The sequence below is a fragment of the Amblyomma maculatum genome, chromosome 1 (assembly GCF_055883805.1).
Source record: "Amblyomma maculatum isolate TAMU_Amacu chromosome 1, ASM5588380v1, whole genome shotgun sequence".
NCBI classification, from domain to species: Eukaryota; Metazoa; Arthropoda; class Arachnida; order Ixodida; family Ixodidae; genus Amblyomma; species Amblyomma maculatum.
This window is the reverse complement of record NC_139344.1, coordinates 159,453,906-159,470,180: the sequence shown is the minus strand read 5'-3', so window position 1 is coordinate 159,470,180 and position 16,275 is coordinate 159,453,906. Positions and strand designations below refer to the sequence as shown.

The window sequence follows — 16,275 nt, the reverse complement described above, 5'->3', positions numbered from 1 at the left end:
AGTTAATGAATTCGCTGTGAACTGCAGTTTTCTGAAAATGTAGCAATCACGGCGCATTAAGGAGAAGCCTGAAAGCAGAAAAATCGAGGAGGACACAAGGAACGTTCCATGTGTCCTCGGCTTCTACGCTCCTCAATTTTTCTGCTTTCAGGCTTCTCCTTAATGCGCCGTGATTGCTACATTTTGAGAAAACTGCAGTTCATAGCACATTCATTAACTGTATCTTGATTCACTGGTCAGACTAAATTCTGTGGTACCGCAGAACACAATTAAAACCATAACTTAATATGTTACCCTCACTGCTAAAAAAGAGCTGTATAATGTGCATTATGACATATCCCTGGCGGCTTTATCATTCGCAAAGCCTCGCGCAAAAAAGCTTAAGTGGGCGCCCAACTCGAACGCAGTTTGATTTCTGTGCTCCAAGCAACCGCACTGCTGGCTCTCCTACCCTGAGTGTTCGTGTTTCTGCGCTAAGTATTTTCAACACACCCCATAGAGAGTAATCCGCACCGATGTGCCCTTTATGTCGGGGTTCCAAAAGTCTCGTAATGAGCCTTTTTGTTACCAGCTGCTCCTGCAAATTGCTTAAAATTGTGGCCGCGATCGTTCGAACACCTGCTACAGCAGTGCAGATTTGGAGCTAAATGTGCGATGTTTCTTAACATTGCATTAGCGTTGGTGTAGAGTAACTGGGGTAAATTCAAGCCTAGATACAGCAGTCGCCTAAGACCTACTAAGGTGTACTGGCACCTGGCTGAAGACATTGGATGCACAACTGAGATTTGCAGCGAGAGGCAAAAAATGTCCAAACTTGCACGGCATATCCGATAGTTCCCATAACCTGTGCGAACCACCACCAACCCTAAGGCAGCAATTTAATTTGTTTATCTGGAGCCTACCTCACGAGAATCACTGCAGGCACCCACTAACCGCCCCAAGTAAAGTCCAGTAGATAGTTCAGTACGTTTGGTAAGGTATAAAGGCGTAAAACAAAGTACTTTTGATAAACGGGGCGCTGTGGACAGAAAAACAACACTTAATTGAAGAGCAAAAAAGAAAAAGACAGGAACACAAATAAAGAGCGATAAATAAGACATTAAGCTCATTCGAAGAGCAGATAGCTAGACACTAATCCTTTCACAAGTAAAACAAGAATAAAAAACTGACTCTTTTTCGTTTAGGTCGCCTCGTTCACAATTGAAGTCTCCTGGTGCTGATAGTATTCGGATACCAGGTCGTTCACGTTTAGCTCTGCTTCTGAGAAGTCGATCTCCTCCATGCCCCCTCCAGTGTACCAGTCCAGAAAAGCTTTGCGGCAGAACATTGCTGCGCTAAAGAATTTAACGGCAAGCAGGCATGGTCACTTGTGTTAATACGACGTTCCAGAAAAAGGGCAAAATTAACTAACCAAACCATTGTTCTAGAGAGCATTCCTCAAATCTAAATATGCAAGTTACCGCTAAACTGTTCAGAGATTAGCTTAAGAAGCTCCTGAATGGTTGTACTGTTCCCAATGGACGTGGCCGACAGCTTCAGTCCGCGAGGCGGGATGTCACACACAGTAGTCTTGACGTCGTTGGGGATCCACTCGAGGAAATGACTCGACTGCTTGTTATGGATGTTGAATATCTGCTCATCGACCTCCCGCATACTCACTCGGCCTCTGAACACAGCGGCCACTGTCAGTTACCGGCCGTGGCGGGGGTCGCAAGCAGCCATCGTGTTTGTGGCGTCGAACATCTGCTGCGTCAACTCCCGCACAGTCAGCGACTTGTACTCCTCGCTGTCTCGGGAGGTGAGTGGAGCAGAGCCAGTCATAAAGAAGTGCAGTCGTCGGAAGAGCACCGTGTTCACGGCCAGTGTGTGGAGGTCAGCATTCAGCTGTCCAGGAAACCTGAGAGGGAAGACCAAATTCGTGCAGGTATGTTGAGCTGTTATCTTGTTGGACAGTTGCCATGACATGGCCAAAGGATATGCAGCAGCTAAAACGGCCATTGGAGATGTCTTGTACAACGCGTGAGGGACTTCTACAATTTCTTAATCTTAAAAAACAACAATCAGTGCCATTTCACGCAAGTGCAGGCAGCCGGGCTCAATAAAAAAAAGAAAAAGAAAATGAACTCACCAGATTTCAGAAGTGAAATAGTTTACACGTTTCGCACTAGATTTTTTTTTCTATATTATTACATTGGGCCAAGCTGCAGTGGAAGAGATACCAAAATATGAATACCTATTCTTTAAGTGCAACTGCTGCTATTGCTGCTCCTGTCGATCCATTTGTAAAAGCATGAAAAAATAGTGGATTATTCGTGTTGCCACACTGTTATATCTACCTTCGACGGTTACGCAATTTTTGTACATTTCGGAAGCATAGGGAAGTTGATTTTCCAAGACCTGCCGCTGGTCGTAGAAACTTTGCGAACTCCTGAGTATACCCTTGGCTAGAATAACGCGACAGTACTGACACTCACCTCCCGCCTCAACCCATTCGCCGGCAGCCTTCCATGGTGCACAACTCGACCACAAGGGCTCTTTTTTTTTTTTTTTCCATTTCCCTCAACTTGTATACACAAGCCGAGCGAACGCACTCCGATGGTCTAGCTAGCAGTAGCGTATCTGACTCGCGACCAAGGCCCGATTCGAATCTCATTCCCAACCCAGTATTATTTTCCTTAGGAAGCACTCGCAATGGTGGTTAAGCAAACTCATGACGTGTGACGCCATCACTGTTGTAACAATCCAGAAACTTCCTAATCTTTCAGAGTTTTTGTCTAGCGCACTGTAATCACTCCATCTTCTCCCCATCTGTACACCATACACTGATTGCCCAGCAAACAAATGTACTTTTTGCAAACCTTTCAGAAGCCAACTGTTTCCGCACGAAAACCTTTGAAGCGATATTGTTGGCAATTGCTCCCCTAACACTACAAGCCCCCCTCCCCCCCCCCCCCCCCCCACACACACACACAGAAATAGGGGATATAGTAGCTCTATCAATGCCCATCAGGCATACAATGGAGGCACTAAACGCGAAAAATATGCTTTTGATACAGGGGATACATTGTGAATATTTTATAACATTAATCAATAATTCTTCTCGATCTAATTCACACACATACTCTACCCCAATAGGCACAATTCTGCTTGAAAGCACATAAATCTCGGTACATAAAGATATATGTGTGTGGTTCCACATCTGCATTTACACTTTTTGCATTTCAAATGAAGCTATATTTCTATACAGTGAACTGTAAGAAAAATATAGAAACATTGAAAGAGAATAAAAAACACGACAAGTGAACTTAATTGAACACAGTAAGGTCTAATTGTTACAACTTAAAAAAAAAGCACTTTTGCGTTTCCCCTCCCTCTTTCAAGGAGTTTATTCTAAGCGCATCCTCCGGGGAGTTTTGTAATTTTTCCTTCCTAGACATCAGTCCCAGCCCGCGCCTTAACTTCTCAGTGCACCTCATAAAGTTAGTTTCCTCAAGAATGACTGTTAAACGTTTCTATTTTGCTTCAGTACATGCGCGATAGCGTGAGAGATTAGGCGCCGCTTGGCCCAACGTTTTCAAAATATGTCTAAAAACGTTGGCTTCGGCTCTAGGCCTATTGTTCGATTTTCGACGACTGTCATATGCTCGTAAATACTGCCGCTACTGATCTCCCAGTTCGAGTGCTGCTCAGGGTTTTTTCACACCTGCTTGGTTGTTTGTATACAGTTGCTGTGACAAATGCGATTGTTTTAGTCTTTCCTTTAACCTCCTCCCCCGAAAATTCGGCCTTGATGCTCTCGGCACCGCGAGTGGAAAATCACAGGCATGCATCTGACAAGTGGTATATAGATGACAGGTGGCATGGCCGGCCATTGATTAGCCGTCGGGTTTCGTGGCTTCGCTAAAGCAGAGGACATGGCAGAGTTTCCAGGGAGTACTAACTCGGACAGCTCCCTTAAATGGAACGGTGAGATAGGAATAGAACCCACTGGTACGCATCCATAGTGAGGCAACCACGCTTCTCCTATGCCAAGCAGGCACTTTCGTATGGCTTATTGTGCTAATGTTCACATGTGAAGTACATATAAAAATTAGAGTTTAAGGGAGTAGCAGACTGCATATATGCAAAACGAGGGTCTGCAAGTGCAGGCGCCGGGTGAACCATCAACTTAGTCGCGTCAGACCTTTGAAGGTGCATATTTACAGTCCCCCAAGTTTGGTGGGGAAGCCCAGGGTGCTTTCTATTTAGCCTTTGCTTTTAAGCATATTCGTGCCAGTATAGTGCTACCACGCGCTCTTCATCCATGCATATTATGCGGTTGTAAATAGGTGAAAATGTACGTCCTGCAGATAACCATCAAGACCACTGTTTGTAGTATTGAAGCATTTGAAGAAGTCGCTGAGAGCTGGACAGCGGAAGGGGTTCATTGAGTCGCTTCACTGTCCCAATCCACAGAACGCAGTAATGTGCGCCGCTTTAAAACATTCACCGAAGGTATGCGGTGACTCCTGACATCGTTGAAGAGACCATGTGGTTGTGATCTCCATACATGGGAGTCATGATCTTCAGGGTCCGGTAGCAGATGTAGAGTGCTTCGTTGTTGGTGCAGTAAGTCTCGTCGGTGTTTTCCAGCAGTTGGTCCACGGACAGAGGGGCAATGTAGGGCTCGACGACAGGGTCCGAAGCCTGGAGGTATATAGCAAAAGAAAGCCCATTGAGAACTGGGGGCGCTCACACCAGCGAAGAAAATTTTAAGGAAAAAAAAAAAAGAGACTAATTCCCTCACTCTATCAGTTTCAAAGAGGCGGAAATCGGGTATAACAGATAATGGTGGCACGTGAGCTATAGGCAAAGGCATGGAACTATTAATGTGCGCGTTTTTCCGAATAAAGTAAGTCGCGAGTTTGCGGCCGTCCTTGTGCTCTTTTTGTCCCTGTTTATTTTGCGCATTTCCATTCCTTAAAACAAAATCTCACACCACACCTTAGGAAAATGGACCACGCTTACGGTGCTCATGATGCGGTCGGGGTTCTCTTCGCGGATCTACAAGATGATCAAAGTGCCCATGTCAGATCTAACGCCACCACCCAGGGAGTGGGTGAGCTAGAAACCCTGCAGGCAGTCGCAGTTCTCGGCTTCCTTGCGAACGACGTCGAGCACCGAGTCTACCAATTCGGCACCCTCCGTATAGTGACCCTTGATCCAGTTGTTTCTCGCACCACTCTGCCCTGAAGGGGAAGTTTTGAGAGCCGAGCGCATACGTTAAAACATTCACAGTGAAATGCCTACAGAAGAATTTACCATTCGATGTAATGCTGCCAGGTTTAATAAAGGTGCCGATACTGCCTGAAGACCCTAGGAAATACAACCATTCAGAGAATGCACTTATAGTAATCGCAACATTTTTGTTCATCGTAATCTCATCAAGGTATTTTGAGCGGCGCCAACTGTGAACAGAGTCGAGCGCCCAAGAGCGAAATGAAGAATTTATAATTGAAGGAAAAGGAACTAAAGAAAAAAATACATCAGTCTATCTCGGCATTGGAGGAAAAGTGTACCCCGCTCAATGAAGCGTAATTTCTGTTTCAGCACATGTCGCCTCCGGTGACGCCTTTAAGGTGGTCAGAGTATGATAGCTCTTGCATAATGTTCTGTTATTAGATGCCACTGCACAGTTCACCCACATATCGTGTATTCGGGTCAGAGCAGGCTGGGGGCACAGTCAGCGTTCATTAGCGCCTTCGCTCTTGTTCCTAAGGAAGGAAAGTGCAGGTTATTAGGAGCACAAGTGTTTATTGCACAGAAAGCTGCATTATACAACAGTATACACTAATCCTTCTCAGTGAGGCCCATTAGCCTGCCTAAACACCCAAAAAACGGGGCCGCGGTGCCGGGCAAGGCGAAAACGACAAATTCGCTGCGGAGCTAAGAAAGCTGCCAGGCCGTGCACGGCCTCCAAAGCGTTAAAGTGCTCGGTACACAGTGCAAGGAGGATGAAGGATGCACGGAGCCCATCTTGATGACGACACAGGTCGTACGATGATGGTTCATCGCGCGTCGTCCCTCGCACTAGCCGGCACTGGCGGACACCCATGCTAACTTAGCTAGTCCCGACTAAGGGATGTAGGCGTTCTTTTTGGCCTGTACTTGAGTGAGTATACAAGGTGCACTCGTTTACAACCTGTGTTAGTGGTTTTTCGCGGTCCCCGGCAAAAAAACGTTGAACCCGCATTGGAATTTCGGCTAGAATGCTAATACCGTGCGAAAGTCGGCTTGCCTTAAGTTTCTGTGGATATGAGCCTGGTGCGCTGCAGTGCTGGCTGTACATGTGGCACCATCTAGGGGCCCCCTTGTCAAAAGTGAAGGCTTAATCGTGGCCTCTGCAATCAGATTAAGTGCATCGGCGCGTTTGATCGCAAAGGTCACAGGTTCAAACTTACTTGTGGCGCCGTCTGGGAGCCGCCGCATCAAATGGCAGACGTTTAACCCTACTTAAACCTAGTTGTAACGAGTGAAAGCATTTGCCGCGGTGGCTCATAGGTCGAGACGCTCGGCTCCTGAACCCGAGTATCCGGGGCTCTGTTGACCGGCGAACTTGGAAGATCCGCCGAGAAGACTAGCGTGTTGGAACCGCTGTACTGGACTTTCAGTTACACACGCGAGGCCTCGTGGTTGTGACTTTAAGAAGAAGCTCAACCAATCAGAGCGACGGCACAAGCGCTAAAGGCCCGACCACATGACAGCGTTTTTTCGGCGTCGCGTCAGCGTCGCGTCTATGAGCGTCGTCGCTCGGCGCGCGCCCGAGATGGTGACCAAACACATGATGGCGTACGAACTGGCGTCTGCAAGCCAAGGCATGGAGGTGTCCTCGAAGTTGGAACAATTGTCCCCGTCCGTAGCTAAAATTGTCCTGTTCAGAAATGACGGGAACTTACTGGGTAGGGTGAGGGAGGAAAGGGGAACAAAGGCACAGGCATGCTCACGGACAAAAGAGGAGCTGTTGCTTCTGAGGAAGCGAGTTGCGCCTGTGGCGGTGGGTGCTGCGGCTGCCCATGTATGACTTGTCATTGGTCCCCACTTGCGGATCATTTCCGGCGTCGACGCTTAGATCTGGCACTACCAGATACCTGCGTCTGTGGTTCCATCGCCTCCACCCCCCTCCTTATAAGTGCTTTGTCACTAAAATCTACGCACCTGCTGCAGCTATTATCGGTGGTCGGTCCCCACGTTCACTTCCCGCGCGTGGAGTTTCGCATAGAAAACCGCCAAGTACATCACGCGGTAGGTGGAAAAACCGGCACGCGAAGCTAACGCGGGAAGAACAGAAGGGAATTGACTGACAGCAGTTCTTGGAAAGGCGTCCCTCCACAGGGAGCCTGCAGCACGACTGCCGTCTTCTCCCTCTCTCAGTGACCCTACAGGATGTCTAACGGTCTAACGGCAAGAGGCCGCATGCTCGCGCCGCCAAGAAGCACATTCCCAACACAGTTTTGTGCTACGGAACTGTCTTCTTTCACTGCAGGCTGGTTTTTTGACGCAAAGTTGAAAGGCTCAAAACTATAACAGTTCGTTTATGTTCGCCTTCATGTTCTCCGATTCGCAAAAAGCATTTGGTGCTTACAACATAATCTATTTTCCTTTGTTTTAGTGACTGTTGGCTTCTACCTAGTGAAAGAAATGGCACGCCATTCTATGCAGTGAAACCGTTTTAGCGCACTCATGATTCTTTCCAGGGGTAATTAATACTGCCCGTCGAGTGAATTAACCGGATAATCTTACGGGCGCACGGACGTTAAAAGTATACGGCTATAAACTTTTAGAACGAGCTCTAGTGCAGGGCCCCTCTCTGAAGTGCCAGTACGTCCAATACGACCACGTATCTAAGAAAAGTTTCGCGGACGGAGACGGTGCTTCCATCGTTCTTTCTTTTGATTTGTAGTGAGATCAGGTCGGACACACTAGTGCTTCGAAAAAAGCCCCTATAGAAACGGGCGGGTCTGTAGCTGCTGTCGAAATCTGCATTCGTAACCGGGAATGCCCGTTACTTATGTGCGTTTATAAATGAAAGTTTAGCTGTGGTTTAGCTTGTGATTAAGCCTGGAGTTACGCGAGAACAATCTGCATGGCTACGCATTACGCTCGACTTGAAAGTAAATACATGGCTTTTGCACATTGTGGTTTACTCTATGGTTTCAGCTTTATTCATGCCATAGGCGAATCACTTCACGTATGAGCACCCGTTGCCTCTCGTCGTCACCATTCTCATTCGGGTTTAGAAGACTTCTAATTGTATGACATCGTCTCTACGTCGAACTCCGGGGCACACCGTCGTCACAACGTTCGAACGAACCTTCTGTCCTAGCAACTCGCTGTTGTCGTTCGTCTCTACCAACTACCGAATTATCTGTCTTCTTCTTCTTTCTCTTTTTTTTTCCTTCCTTTTTTTCTCTTTCTTGTTCTTCTTTTTATCTTCTTCTTTTTCTACTACTTCTTTTCCTTCTTCTTATCCTTCGCTCAAGATCAGTGCGACCACAGCCAAGTTGCGACCACCACGAAAGTACGATCACGACGAAGCGGCGAAGTATCTGGCGTAATGTAGCTCTCGCTACAAATTTAGCTGGTGGTTTAACTTTGGTTAACCCTGGAGGGGAGCGAAATCTTCTTGTACGTGGCTACGCTCATTGCCATGCTTGGAGAAAACACATTGGGTGTTTCTCCAAACGTAAAGCCCCTTCTTCATCGGTCTCTTCGGCACTCCGCCTTTTCAAGGCCTCATTCCAACGTGCCTTCTTAGCGTTTCGACGCGATACTTCAGCAGGGTGTTCGTCCTCCTACATCTCGCCCTGTGTTGTAACCTAGGCAGGAGCCCGGGGGCTCCTATTTATACACGTATCGCCCTTCTAGCGCCCTCTACTTCCACGTCACACTGACGTCGCCTCACGTGACTTTGAAGTTTACAGTGGTCACGGGCCACTCGGTGGTCTAAGTGACTATGTCCCCAAGTCACATGGCAACCACCAGGCTTAACACAGAAGTTTTACCTCTAAATTTCCCTCAATATGAAAACTCTGCATACCCGACGTCACATCACGTGACCTTGACCTCGACAGTGATCAAAGGCCACTTGATGGCCTACGTGACTGCGCCCCAAAGTCACACAGCGACCACCAAGTCACGTAACCTTAACCTTGACCTTGATAGTGGTCTCGGGCCACATGGTCGCCACGTGACTGACCAAAAGTCACATGGCGACCACCAGGCTTAACACAAAACTTTGACCTCTAAATCTCTATCAAGAAACAGTGCATACCTGACAGCTCGAACAACCTGGCGTACCGAGTCTTCCTCTTCAAAACCGTGTATGTTGCGCTTTTCATGGCAGCGAAAAGCTAGGTGCCTATGTGCTGTGCGATGTGAGTGCGCGTTAAAGAACCCCAAGTGGTCCAAACTTCCAGATCGCTCCACTACAGCGTCTCTCATAGTCCGAGTCGGTTTGGGACGTTAAACCCCATGAACCACATCAAACCATATATATTGTAAAATGAAACCGCTGAAACGACAGGATGGACGCAAGAAGAAAACTGTGTTGTCTTCTTGCCTCCGTCCTGTCGTTTCCGCGGTTTCATTTTACAATGTCCCACCAACTGGCCTACAGCCAAGCCCTTATAAGTTCCAGGTATGTTGGTATGTTGCTTGGAACAATTAGGAGCAACCGCTTACCGAACACGAAGTTGTCCGGACGGAAGAGCTGTCCAAAGGGTCCCACGGCGTCCATCATTTCCCGGCTCCAAAACAACCAGGATCGACCGAGGAACATATCATCCTTCAAAAGTAGGAGACAAATCTTACTGAATGACACAGCGGGATTAATGTGTTCATAGATGCCTGTTTTTAACTTACGGATACCGCGAACATCCTCATACTGGCACGAAATAAATTTATAGGCGCCATCATTGTGGCAAGTGCAAAGGACTCGAACTCTATACATAGATACATGTCAAGCCTGCACCGACAGGTGCCCCTTGATGTAGGCCCTCCAGCCAGTGGCTTCAATTTCAGGGACAGCCGCCTTAGTTCATATGTCTGGCTATGCTGCGCAGTTTTCTTTATTTTGGACGCCGAACAGCGGACACCAACAGAACGCCATTTGTGACCTGTCGTGAGAGGGGAAAAGTTTTTTCGTGCATCACTTGCTTGGAGTTCCCCCTCGGTCGATGCCATTGATTGAAGAAGCCCTTAAGAAAATTTACCGCTCCCCTCTTAGCTTGTAACTGAGTATAAAAGTTACCCGGGGTTCAAACCCCAGACCTTAACTTCAGGCTAGAACACTTGACCACGCTTTGGGATTCGAACCATCTACCTTCTCTTTCTATCTCTCTTAACCACTGACAATATTACGTCGCACTGACATCACACAACTTCGGGTACAACTTCATGCGGATAACTTCCGTTGAAGGTTCTTAGAGAATTAGTCTCATGAGCCATATAAGAATTTCGCCTTAAGAAATGAACGCAGTGTAAGCTGTCCAGAGGCATGGAAGAGGTATGAGTGCAACGCGGAGTGGCATTGTGTACTCATGAGTTACGAACTGGCCAGATATGATTTGAACTCAAATGGCGCGGGTGGGTACACCGAGGCCCTCACAAATTATTGCAGTCGTGCAGCCCACGAACGCCTTTATGCAAATACAAAAGGCGTCCGTATACGGTGCGTTGTCAGTGTACGTTAAATATCCCCAAGTGGTCTAAATTTCCGTCACCCTCAACTACGGCTCCTCTCATAGTCTGAGTCTCTTTGGGCAGTCTCAACCAAACCGCTCCCGAAGATATTTCCATTCTTTCTAAATCGCCGAAAATGTGACTCATCTATATTTTGTTACTGCAGATAAGAACCTGAAAAGACTCCCTGAGCGTGGCTCGGCTATTACGTATAATGCAGTCGACAAATGGAGCAAACGCATAGCTGTACCCTCACATGGTGAAAATTGTCATAAGGTACAGATCATGTATGGCATCATGCATGGCCATATTCTTACACTTTAAACAACGACTGCAAACATCCGACAAAGTAAAGGAATGATTTACCTTCATACTAAGATGATTTGGGGAGGCGCCCCCCCCCCCCCCCCCCCTGCGCCCCCTCCCCCGTGCGCACACCTATGGCTGCACGCAAGCGTGGATGACTACAGTCAGTACCTTTGTTGACTACATCTCCCGTCGGCAAACTTCGCAATTTTTGGTACGCTGTCAAACTCCGCACTTCTGCCGCTCCTAGAGCAGTAAAAGTGGATACATGTTCTGCTGCAGTTTGACCTGTGGTTAGCCGGATCGGCGTCGCTCAAACGGCAATCAGCCATGAAGCCACTTTTCTTTTTTCTTTTCGCAGGCTACTGTCGGCACAGCGGCACCCACTCCGGTTGTCGCCATTTTTGCCTTTCTTTGCGACAAGCAGCATGCGTACGCACTTTTAGATCATACTGAGAACAATAAGCGCAGTGACTAAAGAACTGTTAGAATGGACAAGAAGAGCAGAAACGAACTGCGCCCGTGTCTATGAACCCTGTTGTTATCTATTCGCGCAGCAATGCACCTCATCAAAACGAATCAACTAACCCGCAAAACCTTCCGCAGTGAGAAGGCTATCACCGGTACGTTATTTCTTAATGAGTTCACGCGATCGGTGAAGCTGGTTGTACAGTACTTACTCGTCGGTTTAGTCGTCCATGTCTGGCTCCCTCACGCCAGGTCCAACACAGCCGGGTCAAACAGACTCTGGAACTGTCATTACACAGCCCGGACCCGGCTGCCTCACTGCTTTGAAGCATTTCCAGCAGCAAATAGACTCCATGGTGGTAGGCATCATGACGCAGCAGCCGTACCGGCACCTACGCAAAAAACGAATATCGGCGATGTACTCTAGTCACTCTAGCGCTCAAGACACTCATCACTAACCAGTCTACGTTGTCCCCATCGATGCCGGCCGTCTAGTGTGCCTTCGTCATTCTCCGACATGTCAATATCTTCGCGGCCGGACGGGCTCACGTTACAGCAATTCTCACGACGCCTGCTTTCCGCGTCGCCTCATGTGATATGGAGCCGAGAGGAGTTGTAGATGTCCATTTCGCCAAGCACGGAGGAAGATTCGCTAGGAAGCCGCAAGTTTCCTAATATCACTCCGCGTATTACTTCACCGACAGCAGAGCGGCGATCCGCCACGCGAATGCTTGAAACGCACTCTGCGCACTCTTCGCATTGGTTGACTCCTACTTTCGGCGGTATGCGTGTTAAAAAAAAAATAATAAAAGGGGGTGGGGGGGGGGGGGGGGCGAAGACGAAACGTTGGATTCGATTTTAATGGGCAAATCGGCACACATTACAATAATTAAAAAGTTATAAGAAACCTCCGAACGTTGAGGTCCAGTTTCCAAGATGAAAAGCACGAGATCAGAACTCACTTTAGTCCACCTTCTACTCCGAATGTCTCTGTCGCCTCACCTCCCCCCCCCCCCCCTCCATCTCCCCCCAAACTTCCGTCCCGCCTCTGCCTGGGAGAGAGTAAGAGGCAGAGACAAAAAGGTGCCGACGCCGAAATATGCCGACACACTACCGGCATTATCAAAAAATGCCGTTTTGGATGTCGGTTTTCCTACCGTTCGGTTAGTCAAAGGCGTCGTCAGCGTAAAATTAACGGTCAAGATAGAGGCGCACTGTGGCTCGCAATGTTTTTACGCACACACAGGAGCCATGACTAAGCAGCTGAGAACTCCAACAACAATTAGCCGCGGCTAGTCCAAAAATCAGTACTTAGCCCATACCCTGAAACAGATTCTCGAAAAGAACGTTAAAGACACAATGCCGTCACAACGTAGACCGCGCAGAAACATGCTGCAGGACGCGAAGAAAACGACCTTTTGAGCCGCGAAAAACCCCACAAGTCGGAACTGGTTCCTTACCTTGCCGCCAGCGTGACTGCCGCACAAGGCCGTCTGAACATAGACAATGTATCGCATTCTGGAAGCAGAGCCCTTCGCGAACAGAGTTGTCAAGATGGCGTCTGCACGGGGAACCTTCTTCTTCTTCTTCTTCTGCCTTGATATTTGGCACATACCCAGGAAGGGGGATTGGTCAGGGTTCAGTGTGGACTGCCAAATGTTCTACACAAACAGAATTAGTGCATTAAAGTAATTGACAACTAAACAAAAACATAAGATTTAAGATCACAAAAGTGATTGAAAGAAAAAATATGAAGCAAAAATTTTTATGACCCTGAACGGCACCATCAGGGACTTCTTCCTCGACTACTTCTTTTGGTTATCACCGCGAGTGCACTTATATGTGATGATTCCTAATAGCCAGAGAAAGCGCTAAATGAGGGGAAATGCGCTTGTGAGAATGGGTATATTTTCCATTGGCATAGCGGATGTAGTGCGAAGGATATGCGCCAGTGAAACAGGAACTATTCCTTGTGTCGGAAGGCATCCTGGGGGACGAGGCTCACAGTTAAGCCCCGGGGACTAACGCAGTCACCTGCTCTATTTTTTCTCTGCGTGCTTAATGTTGCTCGCGCCAAGAAAGTCCTGCGGCACGAATTTCGCCGCTTTTTTAAGAGCGTAAGGTCTTACTTCTCACGTTTAGCGATTTCTGTCGGTTTGTCGGGTGCTCCAAATATCTCTACCCCGCCGGGGTGGCGCAGTGGTTACGGCGCTCGACTACTGTTCCCAAGGACGCGGGATCGAATCCCGGCCTCGGCGGCAGCTTTTCGATGGAGGCGAAAAGCAAGGCGCCCGTGTGCTGTGCGATGTCAGTGCACGTTAAAGAACCCCAGGTGGTCGAAATTTCCGGAGTCCTCCACTACGGCGTCTCTCATAGCCTGAGTCGCTTTGGGACGTTAAACCCCACAAACCAACCAACCAAATATCTCTGAAGTCTGAAGCAGTGTTCATTATGGTGGTGTGCCACTTTAGCAATTCAAGACAGCGTCCACCCTAAGGTTCGAGGTTCGGACTTTTGCTAAACGGTTCTTTGGGTTAATGCACACAAAATTGCCAGTCGAGCTTTACAAAGTGTGACCTAGTCTTACTGATGACCCCTGTTATTGCAACCGTAAAAAGGGAGTAACTTGCGGGGGCCGTGGAGATAAATTGTTAAATTGGTTTAGAGGAAATGAAGGGGGCATGTATGCATCACACTTGCACCTGAACCGCCCCGTAAGAGAAAGGAAGGAGTTGGGAGTCAAAGAGTTTCCTTAGTGGAGGGCTCCGGAATAATTTCAACCACCTAGGGTTCTTTAACTTGCACTGACATGGTACAGCATACGAACGCCTTTGCGTTTCGCCTCTATCGAAACGCCACTGCAACCACCGGGATCAAACCAGGGTAATCCAGTTCAGTAGCCGAACGCCTTAACAATAACCACTGAGCCACCGTATCGGGTATGGCCGGCGAACCAGTAGCATCAGTAGACGCGAGTGGTACAAAACGAATCGTCGTTACGTGATCATCATGTTGATGCGCTAATTGGAACCTAGAAGTGAAATTCAAACGTGCCTACCACTCAGTGGGGAACCGCTTTTGACAGCTAATGCTCTTCAATCGAACGCCTATCAGTGGTGCGCTCAAATTTGTGGATTAGCATACGCTAAAAATGGGACCCTATGGATGGTGGTAGAGATACCAGATTGATGTCTAACGATGAACTGGGCTCGTACGCGTAAAATTGCAATTCTAAACTGCTCTCCTCTTGATGGGCGAGTGGTCAAAATTCAATTTTTCAGGGGGTACGTATAGCGTACCACTGGTCGTAGACACATACGGGTGGTATCAAACGATTCGTCTCGACGAGGTCGATGAGAAATAAGATTGCGATAGATAACAGCTTAAGCTCTTGCATTTCAACACCTATCGGCGTTAGCTGAATTTTCTTTTCATTCATTCTCATGAATGCCCTTGCAGTCATTGGCATTTCGGTTTGCATGCTTTTTTTCTCACTTGCATACAAGTTTGCTTGATTTGTGGCGTTTAACGTCTCAAAGCAACTCAGGCTATGAGAGTTGTCGTAGTAGAGGGCTCCGGAAATTTCGGCCACCTGGGGTTCATTAATGTGCACTGCCATCGCACAGCACACGGGAGCCTTGCTTTTCGCCTCCATCGAAGAGCGGCCGCCGAGGTCGGGATTCCATCCCGCGTCCTTGGGCACAGTAGTCGAGCGTCCTAACCAGTGCACCACCGCGACGGACACATACACGTTTCGTATCTTTTCTATAGCTGCCTATGTCTTGTACCAACTACTATAGTGCCTACAACATACGCGGCTTTCCGGTTGGCAGCGCAAACGATGAATGCCGACTGCCGGTGCCAGGAGCGCTGCTAACAGGGTTGGTGTAGGGTGCCTCGATACCAGCGCCGGTGTAGGGAGCCTACATGTTTCGCCGCGGGCGCCGCGGCGAAACGTGTAGGCTCCCTAGGTTGGTGCGGGCCACTCCACCCTTAGCCTACCGAGCTCGCGCAGTATCGGCAACAGGATGCCACCAGTTAATACTATATTAAAGCAAAAGCATTAGGAACTTTGTCGAGCCGAGTTTCGTTGTAGCTAGCAATTTGACTTGCATTTGACCGCAACTGCGCCGCAGCCTCAGCAACACGTCACGTGACTAGCCACGCCGAGATCCGCCGCCGCCACCAGCTTGGCGAATGCGCACTTCGCCGCTGAGTCGCCGCCAGGATACGTGACTCGCTGCACGCCTGGCCACCTCTCTGGCCTGACTAGAGGAGAGCCGAGCTCGCCTCGTCAATGCGAACTTGGTCATGCATGAGAGCGAGGCCAGACCGTCCTCTCTGGGCGTTGCGTGGGAGCGGGAGGCTTTGAGCCGTCGTCGGAAAGCGGCGTCTGACCACACCGCGGATGTCGCCCGGCAAGCAGGTTTACTGGAGTACTGAAGTGCCCGAGCCATGCTCGTCGGAGACATGAAATGGGAGCCGCTCGGCTCGCAAAACGCCGACAGAGGGACCACTGCCGTAGACAAAGGTAGGCTTTGGCTGAAACTGCGACAGCCCCAACTAATCAGCTAAATATTCAATGTTTGACTTCAGGAAAAACGTGTCAATACAGAACTTTCAGATCTTCCTGAAAAGCAGCTTATGAAATGTTTCCACTGCGCTACAGTTTGCATTAAGTAGCTTCTTTTACCGGTTTTATATCATAACTCGCATGACAAAAAAAAAGACAAAAAAAAAACCAACCCTTACCCGCGAGAGCAGTGTCGTTTCAGCGTAATG

The 16,275-nt window shown here is 48.4% G+C and overlaps 1 pseudogene; it reads right to left on the bottom strand.

Annotated features, from left to right (window-relative positions):
* Nucleotides 1–1,180: 1,180 nt before the first annotated feature.
* LOC146204738 (tubulin beta-4B chain-like) lies at nucleotides 1,181–15,950 on the bottom strand (annotated as a pseudogene).
* Between the last annotated feature and the right edge of the window lie 325 nt (nucleotides 15,951–16,275).